Below are 16,225 nucleotides of genomic sequence, written 5' to 3'. Positions count from 1 at the left end.
GAGCCCTAATCCCACCAGAGGCAGCGAGAGAGCCCTAATCCCACCAGAGGCAGAGAGAGAAATCTTCCTTCTAATAGGTGAGGTAGTCTGAATTAGTTACACTTACACTTTATGTCTAATCTTTTCCCTTTCAGCGGAGTGTTCCTGTTATGTTTAATCCTTCTCTTTCAGCGGTGTGTTCTACCTATAGTCTTTGTCAGTTCTGTGTAAAGGTTTATATTGTACTAATAATAAATGACCCCATTAATTAGTGAATTAGTGTGCATGAGTTCTTTTATGATAAAGTTATCCTGGCTTCAAGCCAGTTGCTGTTGAGCCACTGATGGATCAGAAGGGAGTAGGAGCGCTTAAATCAAGAAATAACTCAATCACATAGTGTGTATATCTTTGTCCCCATACAGTGAGGGTAATCTTTCCTGGTAGGTATTACTGTTTGAACAGATGCTACCCCTGATCAGGTAAGTAATAGTGAGGGAGAGAGGAGACTTGCAACTAAGGGACTAAGTTAGTACACCATCCCATAATATTATTGTAGTAGCAGACCTTTAGTGAAGAGACTTCCCAATATATATATATATAGGTGTTCATAGGAATGTGGTCGTCGTTGATATACAGCGTTAGTGAGAACTCTGGGGAGGATTACCAGTGCCTATACCCACAGGATTGTGGCTTGAATAAGTGAGAGCACTAGGAGGTCGAACTAGTGTGTAGTTTTGCAGGATTGCAAACAGTTTGGAAAAGGGAGCATTGGGTTCTGCAGGCCCGTGTGTAGACACACCGGATTGTGTGTCATATCTGCCCTCGGGTAGAACGGTCTGGGTCAGGGTGGCCGCGAGACCAACTGATGTGAATAAGTGTGGTGTAGGGTATGGATATCCCTAGTAATCAGTGAGTATTCTTAGTATCCCTATAGATTTAGTGGTGTTTTTAATAATATGAGCTTGTATATTGCGAGTTCCCCATCCTCAGGTAGGTACCAGGTGCCTGGATAGTTGGTCCTGAGGAGGGATGTGATTGTGTTCTGGCTGGGTTGGAGGGGCCCCTAGGGGCTGATCCCACCTACTCAGAAAATCCAGCCATAACATTTGGCGTAGTCGTCATCTTACGAATCCTGTGTGATCTGGCCATGTGCTTAGAGAGTTTCCCATGTGTTCTGAGGGAGTGCCCTGAACGCTGGTTCCATCTGGCGTAATGTTGCAGTTTATGTAGCCTGTTAGACCTATGGGCTTGAACAGTTGCAGCGTGAGGAGATTGCATTACATCATGGCATTTGGCTTATTCAGTGTGGAAGGAATGGTTTTCATCTTGTTGTTTAAAGTGTCAGGGTTGAAGGATGGCATTACATGAGGAAGCCAGTTACATCTTTGTGATGGTCCAATTTTATAAATGTGTGTAAAAAATGCTTTTAAATTGCCCATTAAATTGCTTGCTGCATCTGCTTATGCTGTGCAATGTGAAATGTGTTCATTGTAATATGATCTGTGGAGTTCTTTGAATATAGCTCCTTGTAAATATGACTTGTGAATAGCGCCATGTTAATGTGGCTTGTGAGGTGCAGGTTCTCATGTTGATCTACTGTGTTCCTTGTGCATTGCGCCTTGGATATATTGTTTGTGAAAAGCTTGTCTTGTAAATATGGCTTGTGAATAGCGCCATATTATTGTGGCTTGTGAGGTGCATGTTCTCATGTTGATCTGCTGTGTTCCTTGTGCATTGCGCCTTGGAAATATTGTTTGTGAAAAGTTTGTCTTGTAAATATGGCTTGTGAATAGCGCCATGTGGTCATGGCTTGGACAGGGCAGGTTATCATTACGTTAGGCAGGAGAGAGCTGGATCTCTCTCGGGTGCTTGGGGATAACGTTTTTGAAAATATGTGTACGTGTTAGCTGTAAACGTGAAGAAATGTGCTCATGATTTTCCCATGTATCTGCAGACGTTGGGGAATGATTCTGCTTGAGCTGCCAAAGGGTTAATATCTTGAGTTGAGATGGCAGTCTTTATTTTTAACATGCTGTCAACATGCATGGTTATCTGACCAGACTATAAAAGTCAGTGGATTATTTGATGGTTTGATTTTGACTTTTTTTTTTTGGTTCCTTGGTCTGCCTATGTGCTTTGTCAACTTCTTGACGGGAAGGTAACATCTTGTGCTTTGCAAAGGGTTTTGTTCATTTCACATTCTTTTTGAAATGCGTCTACGAATTTGTGTGGGTTTGCCTTGGAACTGATGTGGTTGTAAATCAACCAGTCGGATTGAGATAAAGGGTTTGCACGGAGAGAGAAAATGAGTGAAATGTTTAAAAAAAAATGGCCCTGTTAGAGTGCACGCTACGGAGCTGTTTTCATTAATTATTTCTTTGAGGGGTTTCCATCTAGATAGGAATGTGCTGGTTGCAATGATCACAGGTTGAGAATAATCAATCTTGCCCGACAGTGCATGGTAACATGTGCTTTTAATTAGTGAAAGGCAACCGTGTGCCTTTGAAAAAATGTTAAATGTAACATTATTATTTTCCCAAATGTAAATTAAAATGTATTCTTTTATAAATGTGTCAGCAAAACCTTTTTTAATAAGTTCACCAACTCAGTTAGAAAATAATACGCTGTTTATTAGTGTATGAATGTGGCCCTTTTATTAGGTTGGCTTAAATGGCTTAGATGTTAAATTACATTGTAATGTACAATTATGTTGTTTTAAAATTATTTCTCTTTCAGCAGCTGACAATGGTCCATGTTAATTCGTTTTTTCAAATGCAGAATGTATAATCTTGTGTGCAAAACTTAGTTGCCCCTTTCTAAATAAGTGCCCATAGCTGAATTAGTTAGACAAAAGTCTTTTTAGAAACTGGAGCTTTTAATTAGCAGTACACTGTAACAGAATTGTTTTTTTTAAAATGCTAGCTTTCGTTGGTTAGCACAATCAGGCCTGGGAACAGGCAAGGAATTTGTTTGTCGACCTTGGCAGACCAGCTGGTTTGTGCAGACGAGTTTTTTTTTCCCTTCCCTCTGCAGGTTCCGATCACGTCCCTGTTCGTTATGATTGGCTACAATCCAATTTTCTTCCGCGGATGGCTTGTTTATTTGAGGGCGGGGGACCTCGCTCTTCCTGGCTGTTGATGCAGGCGACTTCATTGCCTGCTGATAAGGGACTCTTGCAGACTCTTGCCCTTGGAGTTAGTTAGTTGCAGTGGGCCTGGGCGGGCTTCTCTGACCAGGGAAATGGGAGGCTTGCAGTGCCCTGCTCCTGCTGTGAGCTCATCACTTGGCGGTAATTCAAATTACTTCATACTGTAGCCTGGCTCCCGCGTCTGAAGGGAGAAGGCTGGCTTAGAGAGGATTAGGGTATGATAGGCCCCACTCAATTAACTTAAAAATTAAATTTTGAATGTTTTTAATTAATTAGGATATTTTCTTTTCAATAATGAAAGGCACCCGGGGTGCTTTTTAAATGGAAAATTTTATTTTGCAAGATTAATGATACTTGTTTTCTTGTCTCTAGGATTGCTGGGTTGTGGTTGTGCGTGGGTCCCTCCCCCTTCCACTTCCTTTCTTGTTTTAGTTTTTTACTTTCATGTTTTTATTTTAGTTTATTATTTTTGGATGATGGAATCAGACAAGACCAGACCAGACCAGACCAGACCGGAAAGGTGATGGATGGCTGCATCGGAGGAAGTGTCCGGATACCGAAGATGCAGGGTGGTGGCCTACACTGAAAAATTAAAATTGACTTTTTTTTGGGGACTCGGTTACATAATTCCTTGGCCTGCAATTTTTTTTTTTTTTTTGTTGACATCACCACGAGCAGGCCCCACTTTAAAAAAAAAAAAACCACAAACATGTTTTATTTGTGACAGAATCATACAGGGATTTGGTTGCATAATCCCTTGGACAAGCAGGCCCCACTTTTAAAGCAAAAAACATGTCACCTATTATAGTTTTCCTGTTTTCTTCAAAACAGTTTTTGCCAATGAAGGACTCTTTTTTTTTTTTGAATGGTGCTGCACACATGTGTTCCACAGTATGATGTAAAATGGATGTTCTTGGCTTGGTGTTATACCAGCTATCTTGTAGAAATGGGGTTGTTTTTTTTATTGTTCTTACATTTTCACCTTGATTGATCAAAGGGTGGTTACCTTAAACTTTGGATTGTTCTGGGTGGTGTGTCTTTTAGTATGATTATGTATTAATGTTTGCCCAAACCTTGACACAGTTTGTCATGTCTACTTCTCAGATTTCACTTTAAATTGACAAATGTCAGTAGGTAGGCCTCATTTAGGCCCATTGTTATTTTCATCCCACAAACATGCCCCTACACCAATAGATTTCATGAGTCATCATTAGCTTAAGTTGCCTATAGTAGGTAGGGCTCATTTAGGCCCTTTCTTGTTTTCTCATTAGGAGTTGAAACACATTTAGTTCTTAAGTTGACAATAGTAGGTAGGCCTCATTTAGGCTTAAGTTGTCCGAAGTAGGCCCCATTTAGGCCCCTTGCTGTTTTCATTCAACACATAAGTCCCTACATCACTAGATTTCACCAGTTATCATTAGAAGTTGAGGCACATTTAGTTTGAGGATGCTTTGGTTACTTTCTGTTGTTATCAGATCCAATCTCAGATATGTTTCAGCATTCAAGTCAAGGGTGCTTTGATTTGTTTTCAGTTGGTTGTTAGGTTTCTATTCCCTACAATTGAGTTTCAGGTGGAATTTCCTTGAGTTGTCATTGTTTTTAGGGAGTTTTTTAGGTTTTGATTTGTTGATAGATTGTGTTGATGTTTGTTTATTTGGATGTTATTGTTTATAAGATGTTCGCAAGATAAGGATCTAAGGGTGGATGGCAGAGTTTTTGGGCTCTATTTAGCAGTGATATAGATCATTAATCTTGCTCACATCTAGGATAGGTATTCTTAGCCTATGTTGGATAGATTATGTTGATGTTTGTTTAGATGGTTGTTGTTGTTTACTGATGCTCGCAAGATAAGGATCTAAGGGTGGAGTGTAATGGCAGAGTTTTTGGCTTTATTTAGCAGTGATATAGATCATTAATCTTGCTCGCATCTAGTATAGGTATTCTTAGCCTGTGTTGGCCCTTTTAAGCCCTTTTTCCAGACCTAGAAGAGGATAGCTGCTTAATATGCCTTTATTCTTGACTTTAACCTGTCTATTGCCTATTGGCTTTGACATATTAGACACATTGGTATGGTTTATGTAGGTATTCTGACAGAGCTAAGGAGCATTTCACCCCTTTCAGGCCTACAGGCCTAGAGCTAGAGGGACTCCATCTTGATGAAGCTGAGAGGCTTTTTAGGGTAAAGGCAAAGTTTATAGTTAAGGCTGTTGTTCGCTTGGAGATAACCGGCTCGGGCTGGCCCCTATCGAAGGAATGTATTTTTCTCCACTCCGAAGACACAACTTCAGGCTGGCCAGCTGGGAACGTGTCCTTGGTACGGGGAGGTACAAGAATTTGGTGGGCGGCAGGTTACTGGCCGTAACTTTCCATGAAAGGACAAGCTTCCATATTAGTGAGCTACAGGAGAGGAGGAGTGGTCAGTTCAGTTTGGAGTTCAGTCCAGCGTGGTGTGCAGTTCAGCGTGGTGCTCAGAACAGCTTGGAGCACAGAACAGCTGGGAGCTCAGAACAGCTTGGAGCTCAGAACAGCTTGCAGAGAGAGAGAGAATGTCTGCTGGAGCTGCAGAATAGAGTGCAGTTCTTAAATGGAGAAAGAAGGCAGACGATTGCTGAAGAGGAGAAAGAAAGCAGTGCAGAGAGCATCAAAGAAGGCTGTCAGCTGGAGCAACTGAACCAGAGGCGTGGTGATGTGGTGAAGGAGGGAGAGACAGAGAGAGCCCTAATCCCACCAGAGGCAGAGAGAGAGCCCTAATCCCACCAGAGGCAGAGAGAGAAATCTTCCTTCTAATATGTGAGGTAGTCTGAATTAGTTACACTTACACTTTATGTCTAATCTTTTCCCTTTCAGCGGAGTGTTCCTGTTATGTTTAATCCTTCTCTTTCAGCGGTGTGTTCTACCTATAGTCTTTGTCAGTTCTGTGTAAAGGTTTATATTGTACTAATAATAAATGACCCCATTAATTAGTGAATTAGTGTGCATGAGTTCTTTTATGATAAAGTTATCCTGGCTTCAAGCCAGTTGCTGTTGAGCCACTGATGGATCAGAAGGGAGTAGGAGCGCTTAAATCAAGAAATAACTCAATCACATAGTGTGTATATCTTTGTCCCCATACAGTGAGGGTAATCTTTCCTGGTAGGTATTACTGTTTGAACAGATGCTACCCCTGATCAGGTAAGTAATAGTGAGGGAGAGAGGAGACTTGCAACTAAGGGACTAAGTTAGTACACCATCCCATAATATTATTGTAGTAGCAGACCTTTAGTGAAGAGACTTCCCAATATATATATATATAGGTGTTCATAGGAATGTGGTCGTCGTTGATATACGGCGTTAGTGAGAACACTGGGGAGGATTACCAGTGCCTATACCCACAGGATTGTGGCTTGAATAAGTGAGAGCACTAGGAGGTCGAACTAGTGTGTAGTTTTGCAGGATTGCAAACAGTTTGGAAAAGGGAGCATTGGGTTCTGCAGGCCCGTGTGTAGACACACCGGATTGTGTGTCATATCTGCCCTAGGGTAGAACGGTCTGGGTCAGGGTGGCCGCGAGACCAACTGATGTGAATAAGTGTGGTGTAGGGTATGGATATCCCTAGTAATCAGTGAGTATTCTTAGTATCCCTATAGATTTAGTGGTGTTTTTAATAATATGAGCTTGTATATTGCGAGTTCCCCATCCTCAGGTAGGTACCAGGTGCCTGGATAGTTGGTCCTGAGGAGGGATGTGATTGCGTTCTGGCTGGGCTGGAGGGGCCCCTAGGGGCTGATCCCACCTACTCAGAAAATCCAGCCATAACAACACTCTAAGTGAAGTAAGAAAGGATTTAGTGCTAGATCTGAGCATCCTCGTTGGCCTGTACCAGCTACGTTTTTTTGTCAGATAGCTGGGTCCTCTTCCATGCATAGTTTTATGTACTAGACTGAGTATTTTGAAACGAGTATGTTTCCTAATTGGAAGCCAATGGAGATGTTTCAGGCTAGGGGCTGATGGAGCCCTGGAAGGAAGATTCAATACCAGTCTGGCCACTGTGCTCTGCAGGACCTGTAGCCTGGAAGAAAGTTCTTCATCAATTGAGGCCAGCAAGGCATTACCATAGTCAATACGACCTATGATCAATCCTTAAATCAGTGGTTTCCTTGATTCAATTGGGATCCACTTGAAGATTTTTCTTAACCTACGCATCATTCCATAGCAAGTACCTATTAGGTGGTCTACGTGATTTTCCATTGATAATTGGTTATCAATCAACACACCCAGATTTGCACCACTGTTTTTGGCGATAAACAGGGACCTAGTTTGAGAGGCCACCAGTCCTCTGACCAAACTTCCTGTGCCCTGCCAAAGAGAATAACCTCAGACTTGCTCTCGTTTAACCATAGATGCTTGGCGCTCATCAAGTCATCTATATGGAGCATGCAGTTTCTAAAACTAAATTTTGAATTGATGGGATCAGGTCTTAGGATGATCAGAAGCAGAGTGTCATCAGTGTATGACACTACATCAAAACCATAAGTTCAGACCACCTTAGCCAACGGTGCAACATAACGATTAAAGAGCAGTGGGCTCAAGATATAGCCCTTCGGAACGCCCATTTTTACTGGTTAGCTATGGGAGACCATCTTTCCGATCTGAACAGTAGTGATCCCGTCCGTCAGGTAGTCACGAGCCAATTTAGAGCCTTACCTCTGACACCCACCACCCGGAGCAGTTGTTTCAAAATGCTGTCGGAGATGGTGTCAATGGCGGCTGACAAGTCCAGCAAGATGAGCATGGCTGACTCCCCGTTATCCAGGACTAGTCTGATGTTATCCATGACTTCTACCAATGCTATTTCGGTGCTATGTGCAGCCCTAAAACCGGACTGCGAGGGATCCAGTAGTCTATGATTCCCTAGATTTACAGTAAGTTGCTGATTAATCAATGACAAACACTTTTCAAAAATAAGGGAGCAACGATATGGGCGCGTAATTAATTGGCATCTTGGGGTCAGCAGTCTGTTTTTGAAAATAGGCTTGACCCTAGAAGCTTTCCATATGACTAGGACTTCTGATTGTGCAAGTGACATGTTAAATAGGCCAGTAAGATTTCTAACAAGTAATGGGGCAATGGTTGGAAGAAACGTGGTGGGACAGGGTCTACTATAGATTCTGATTTAATTTTAGCCAGTGTGGTTATCACTTCCTTTAAGGTGACCATGGATAACTCATTCTAACAAAGGGAGAGTGTCCTCGGTGTCATTTTCAGGATTCTTTGCTTTGTTAGTGTCATACTGCTGGAAGGAATTATGAATTGCAATGATCTTTTCCTCAAAAAATGTAGTAAGGGGATCTATCCAGTCTTCTTTCACTCCCGGGCATGGCTGTGTAGAGAGGGTGGTGAATTCCTTTAATATTTTGTAGAGTTCCTTATTCGAGTAACTAGCCATTTCAATCATATTTATAAGGACAGGTTTTTTTGCCTGTTTAATATTATCCAAGTAGCTAGGATAAGTGAGTTTATACATTTCCCTGTCTACAGTACTTTTACTTCTCCATTTTCATTCATCTGTCTTACAAATGAGTTTTTCTATTTTTAGTTGTTCTGTAAACCAGGGTGCGGCCCTGGGCTTAAATGTAATCCCTGTAAGAAGGTTCACAATGTTCAATGTTGATGTCATTGCAGCCTCAAAGAAGGTAGCTGCCTGGTCAATACTCTCAGTGTGGGAAAAGGGAGGGGAGCTAAAATTAGCAGAAATGGCGGTAGAAGTAACTTTCCGCCTGGTCTTTTCCATGTACATGCATGACTGAGATCAATTTTTTCAGTATCTACTAATATAGAGAATTTCTGCATATCATGATCTGTCCACAATTTTTCACAGCAATATTTTTAAATATAAATAATATATCAATTTTTCTGAGCTGGTTTGCAACACTTTTGGTAACTTTACACCACAGCAAAGGGTTGAGAAATGTGCCCCATCATATGGCTAATATGGTCCACCCAAATTCATAACACTGTATTATTGCAAATCCCAGAAATATACATCATTCAGTTTCAGAATTCCCAAGATCAGTATTATTGCACCAAAATATTGGGGAATCCATAATGAGGCCACATGTGGATTACATGCAGCTCTCAAATGAAGAGAATCACAAAGGGTTTTCCAAGAATGGGTCAGAGCAGGCCCTGATTTAAAGCTTAGGGGTAATGGAAATTCCTCCAGCTTCAATGTTGTAGATCCTCTGCTAAAACATTTTCCAACAGCAGAGATCTGACCAGCAAAATGACCTTGGCCGAGCTATTCTTGTGGTGGAAAAATTTCCACAGGAGAGTTCTCCACTGGAAGAGAATTTGGAGTGGATGAAGAATTTCGCACCACCAGCAGAGTTCAAGGAGTTTTGCCCACTCTGCGTGGAGTCCGAAAAATGCAAAGTGATGAGTAACAGAGTTTTTTCTCTCAATCGGAGTGTGAGTGAGAGCAAGAAAAATTGAACGCAAGACCTCCTCCGGGTGAGATTTCTAAAAGAGGGTGGCTGTGGCAGGTCGCGATGGCTCACGTTGATAAATCTGCTGTGTTGACGAAGCTGCAACTCAAGTAGAATTTCTACTTGAGCAGCAGAAAGAGTAGAGCCCTCTGGTGTGACCCATAATACCATTCACTGTGATTTTACAGCATTGGGCAAACTCCTAGCGCTAACAATCAGTGCAAGCAGCACAACTTACCACACTTGCCGCTTGCATAATTCCACAGAGCACAGCAGAGTTTTTTCTGCAGTTTGTGGACTTCTGCAAAGCAGAACTCCAAAAACATTTACCAGCCCTAAAGAGAAATCTCCAACAACAAAATTCCTCTCTTTCTCCAGAAATCAGATCATTATCTGATACCATCATTCAGATTCACAGACCCTATTTTGAACACATCTACTGTTTTCTGAAAGGCAGATGAGTTCATAATAAAATCCCATGACTACGTGTGCATTGTTTTCACCATTGAACGTCACTAAGCTGTTTCACAGCAAATAGGTAAGTACCTATGTTAAACAAAGTTTAATCCATTTGATATAAAGTAGAAAAAAACTAGCAATAATGTTAAATATATTGAAATGCACTACAACTTCAGTCAAAATGATCTAAGTGGCATTTTAAGAAACTACCACCAACCAAAAAGACACACACGGGTATTTCAATATTTGCATGCCGTGTCTGTAACCTCACCCCCATATCATACTGTTGCATTCCTTCGCCCCTCTGTGAGGTGCATTAAAGTAATGGGAAAGAGAGATATTTCACCTTATAAAACTTCTTTTTAAATAAATAAATAAATAAGGAATACACAATGAAATACAAAAGTTCTTCTCATTTTCCACATCAAAACGACCTGACAGACAAAACAAGACAAAATTTGAACTATAGTATGGCTGTCCCTGAAAACGACATTAAAGATTCAAGGTTAATGATGAATCCTGTCTACAGTTTAGAACCCATCCCTATTTACAACTCTTCGTTAGAATACAAAATAGTCAAAATCACATTGTGCAGAGCTCACTTTTGTATTTTGTGTGCTACTCACATAAGCTAGAAGCTGCTCTAATAGTTGAGCACTTCAAACAGCGAAGGGCAAGTCACCCATCTTGCCAGAGGTTGCATACTGTAAAAATCATTTCTAACATACTTATGTTTGTATAAATCTGTTTATTGAGTGTTGCGATATATGTAAATTAGAACAAAACAAGGTCATGCAACAGCCAACTGTGACATCAGCTGTTACAATCGTATCATCAACAAATTTGATTTGTCCCCACAACCAAGAGTAGATGAAGATATATGGGGGCTTGGCAATATATGTAGATACCAAGCCCCAAATTGTAAGGTGTTTTGTGGCACATACCCACCATTTGTATATTTCTAAGTTGACTTTGCAGCAAAGGTTCATTCCCCTGCACCACAGAACTATCGGAGTTCTGGGGATCGTCTGATTCTGAAACTGTCTCATTTGTCAATTATATAACAAATTCCTGCTAGCGGTCTTTAATGTCTGCCATTGACCCATACTTCCATGATCCCCAGAAGTTCCATCTTAGGATTCAGTTCTGCAGGTGTTAGCAGTAGTTGGGTAGCCAGGACATGAATTGAGGTCCAGTAGGTCACTATGATGGGGCATGACCATATTAAATTAAAGAAGGATTCATCGGCTTCCCTGCATCATGTACAGCATGGTATTCTTGCTTGTTCAATTTTCCACTGCCTATCTGGGGTAAAGTATATTCTTTGGAAATAGTGAAAATTGTGGAAGCTTGAGGTTAGGGGAAATGACTAAGACCTTTTCTGCCATTTTGCCAGTTCACCAACATCTATCTCCCAGCTCGCATGGAGGTTCAGCAGGGGATCAGGGACATTGAGTAGCTGACTTAAAATAACAGGAAATCCCCATATGACCTAGTGAACCCATCAACAGCTTCTCCTCTTGTGGGTTGAACTCTAAGATCCCCGCCAGTGCCTCCTGGTGGATCCAGAGAACATTGCATACCTGTAGATGTTTAAAATACTCAGAGGTTGTATTCCATATTGAGATGATCAAAGAAGAAGATGTGGGTATGGTCCCGTAGGTCTCCCAATGTAGAGATTCCTATCAAACCCCAGCCCCAGAAACCCTCCAGCTTGGTCCCTGTGCTAGTCATGTTCCTTCCCACAGGGGGGTCTAAGTAGTGAGTTTCTTCAGCCATTTGAAGTGTGGCAAGGCCATGAACTAGGACTGCAAGGGGATTCCAGAGACCTGTGGAAGGAAAGTCAGGAGGTGGTTCCCATACAGAAGCCCCTATCTCCTCATCTCTCAAGGATGACTAGTTCAAGATGCCAAGAGGAGTTGGTATGATTCCCAAACAACCAGTCTCCCAGGGGCACCATGTGTGCCGCCCGGTAGTAGAGATGAAGAGCGGGTCCCCTAGTCCTTCCTCAAACTGACTGGATGTGTATTTAGAGTATGACACTCTGGGCATCTTCCCATCCCAGCAAAATCATGTAGCTATGGAATGCAGATATGGAAAGAATGATAGGGGAAGGGTGTAAGGGTGGTTTTTAAGCACATAAAGGTACCTGGGAAGGATTATTATCATCTTATATAGGTTTATGTTTTCTGGGAGATTAAGTGGGAGAGCAGCCCAGGAATTAAGATCAATTCTTACTCTTCATTTGAGGACAGGTGCAATGTTAAGGTCCCAGGATATCTCTGGGTTACGGGTGACACTGATGACCAGATACTTGAATGGACCATGTGTGACTCGTAGTCCCCCATTCGGCATAGGGTTAGTGTAGGAAAGTAATCCTTTTTGCCCTGATCACCCTATTTTGTGGCTGCTGCTGGAGGTTACTGACTCTGAAAGTGCCCTGGACTCTGTTAACCAGGTCCAGGGCCAGTCACCTGTCCTCTTAAGATATATGGTCATTGGTATAAATCTAATTTGTAAAGACAACCTACCTGTATGTCCCTGGCATATGGCTGGGTATTTAGGTTTAGAGGCTCCAGTGCAGTTCATGCATTTAAGTGTGCTCCTCTTTTGGGTCTGGTGTCATTTTAAGGCCAGGCCTTCCTTGCAGGCTGGTTTTAAAATAAAACTATGTCCACATTTTGGAATTAAAAGTACTTCCAAAGGCTAAAACATTTAATATCACTAAATCCTGCACCCACGCATATACCTTATGTTCAACAACCAATCAATCAATCAATCAATCACAGGCATTTATATAGCGCACTACTTACCCGGAGGGTCTCAAGGCGCTGGGGGGGGGGGGGGGGGGGGGGGAGTGCTGCTACTGCTCGAATAGCCAGGTCTTGAGCTTCTTCCTGAAGGAGAGGTGGTCTTGGGTCAGGCGCAGGTCGGTCGGTAGGGAGTTCCAGGTCTTGGCAGCCAGGTAGGAGAAGGACCTTCCTCCCAAACCAATCACTTTATTAATCATGTAGTCACTCCTCGTTCACATACACCTTAGGTTAAGTATTTTTGCTAAGTTTGGTTTACCGTTACCTATTCCAAAACTTAGATCATCTTCATGTTTGCAATGTTCCAAGTGCTTGTTATTATCCCTGGGTTTGACTAAATGGCCTCATGTTTTTGTTTCACATGTTTGTACAAGCCTGGCTTCATTAATGACCTTTTTTCAGTTTCTGTAATTATTCACCTGCTTGATATTATTATCCATGTGCCTCCAATCAGGAACTTTCCAGTCAGGTATTTTCCAGAGTTATTCAGTCCCACCAAAACAGGTACTTTCCAGTCAGGTACTTTCCAGAGTGATTTCAATGCCACCAATTATGCACCTGTTGGCAAATATCCATGTGCTTCTAGTCAGGGACTTTCCAGGACCATTGAACCATAAATAAACACATGCCCTTCTAGAAAGAACTGTCCTTCTATAAATAGTCAGCCAAAGCCCTATCGCACACTTAGCTTTATTTCCTTAAAAGAGAATCCTTCTCCTCCCTCCTTCTCTCGTGGATCATAACACACTCTTCTCCCTGATCCATGGCTCCTCACCTGGCCCAGTGACATCTGCACTCCTGAAGACATTCCTGTGAAGCTTATCAGACTTCCCCAAAACACACATTCCAGAAAAGACCTACCATTGAGCGATGGCAGTGAATCATCTCTGTGGCTACAACTGTTCAGGAACCAGCCCATTGGTCATCCCAGCATTGTGACAGCATAACCTTTAATGAAAGGAAGGACGACGCAAAAGAAGTATAAACAATGTTAGAGCACAACTCTTTGTGTCTTTAAACAAAAATCACCAGCTACAATTCTACAAAAGAAAAACTTCAAGACTTGTGAATAATCTTGACATAAGAACCCAAAGCCAGCTGCTGGAAGTTCAAGAGGCAATGTACAAACTTAAAAAAAAAGGAAGAACAGTCTAATAACAAAAGCATATGATGTAATATGCTGGCAGGGGGAAAACTGTTATCTGTAGATCACGAAAGGAGTGGGTAATTCTTTCCCACAAGAATTAAAAGGCTACACATTTTTTGTGATGTTGTAAACATCCTGAGTATATGTACTGCCATTGCTCAAATGTTATTTGAACTAACTATGTCAATGTGTATCAATGTTAATATAGTGTGTGTTCCTTATCCTTAGTTACTCTCATCTACATCCATAGAAGACGCACCGTGAAAGAGGGAGACACTTGGGGCGTTGCTGAGCAGGATAGCAAGCTAAACACCACTCAGAGGGTTCAAGTATATTTCTCTTTTATTATTTTATCCTGACCCCCTTCCCTCTGAGGAGCTTGCCATATTTTAGGTTATCATTCCTTGGTCGGGTTGTGTTGGTAGTGAGTAGGGTCCAACCTCATCTCGGAGTGGGAGCGACCCTTGACCCTTCCAGGTAGATCGCTCTCCCTCCGCACAGCACCGCCTGTGTGTCCCTGCCCCAGCTGGCGCTGCTGAGGATGTTTGAGGCCCTCCTCCACATGCAGGCTACCACCTGCACCACATCCCTGGTGGCAAGTGGTAGGCCTTAGGTTTGCTCATCCTCCATTGTATTGCCTGTATTTTCTTTCATTGCTCCCGTTGTAGTGACTGCATTTTCATTGTTGTCTCTGTGACTGCTGTTGTCTGTCTCCCCCGCTGCCTGTACGTGGTCTGTGCCCATTCTCTCCCTCTGTTCCCCTCCCTGCCCCTGTGTCTCTCTGCCCGGTTTCCCTTCTGCTCCCCTCGCTGCCCCCTTGTCACTCCGCCTGGTTTTTCCTTCTGCTCCCCTCGCGGCCCCCATGTCTCTCTGCACCTTTTTGCCTTCTGTTGCTTAGCTGCCCCTGCATTTCTGTGACCTTTGTGCCCTTCTTGTGACCTTTGTGCCCTCTTTGCCACTCGTTTCCCCCATTTTTTTGTGACCTTTCTGCCCTTTCCTGGGACCTTTCTGCCTCTGTGCCACTCGTTTCCCCCAGTTTTTTTTTACCTTTCTGCCCTTTCTTTGGACCTTTCTGCCTTCTGTGCCACTTGTTTCCCCCATTTTCTGTGACCTTTTTGCCCTTCTTATGACCTTTTTGTCTTCTGTGCCACTCGTTTCCCCCTGTATTCTTGTGACCTTTTTGCCCTTTTGTGACTTTTCTGCCCTCTGTGCCACTCATTTCCCCCTCAATTGCTGTGCCCTTGCTCCGCCTCCCTAACTGCCTATTTGCTGCCCCAGCCTCCCGCCTCCCAGCTGCTCCTCACTCCCACCTCCTCATACATGCCGGCCGCTGCGCTGTCGCACCGCTGGCGTGCGACAAGCCTGTCTCCGCCCGTCCGCAAATGGACCGCGCCCAACGCCAGAACCCCTGGCCCCTGCACCAGCCACGACGACTGCCGCCACTACGACGCCTGCACGCTCTTAACCCCGGATGGACCCACAACTGCTTCAAGGCCGCCCCAAAATACACACACGGTCCTTTCACCTGCCAAAACAGCAGCTACACCAGCCACAGAGCCGACAAACCACCTGCCAAGAAAGACCTCAACCACCTCCGATGCATACTACTGAACACCCTCTCCGCAACCAAACATGCCGTCGAGCTCTGGGACCTGCTCAACACAACCTCCCTGGACGTCGTCTTCCTGACAGAGACCTGGTTGAACAACTCCTCTGCACCCGAGATTGCCATAGCCATCCCGACGGCTACAAGATCAACCAAATGAGACAGCACCAACGGAGTCGGAGGAGGAATCACCATCGTCCACAAGAACAGCATCAGGGTCTCGACTAGCACCGATGACGCGCTCAGCAACGCCGAACACATGCATTTCCAAATCCACACTGACCCCCAACTCCACCCTTAGAGGCACCCTCGTCTACCGACCCCCCGGACCCCGCCCCCAGTTCAGCGACTCCATCGCCGACTTCATCAGCACGCACGCCCCAACCTCCACCGACTGCATCACCCTCGGAGACCTGAACTTTCACCTTGAGAACAACAACAGCAACTCCACCACCCTGACCAACAACCTTGCCAAACTCAGACTGAGGCAACTCGTCACAACGCCCACCCACTCTGCCGGCCACAAGCTCGACCCCATCTTCACCTCAACCCCGCACATCTCCATCAGCCACACCACCGAACTCCTCTGGACCGACCATTGCTGCATCCACT

Source organism: Lissotriton vulgaris, chromosome 5, assembly GCF_964263255.1.
Source record: "Lissotriton vulgaris chromosome 5, aLisVul1.2, whole genome shotgun sequence".
Taxonomy (NCBI): domain Eukaryota; kingdom Metazoa; phylum Chordata; class Amphibia; order Caudata; family Salamandridae; genus Lissotriton; species Lissotriton vulgaris.
The sequence above is the reverse complement of the archived record's forward strand: the minus strand, read 5'-3'. Positions refer to the sequence as shown.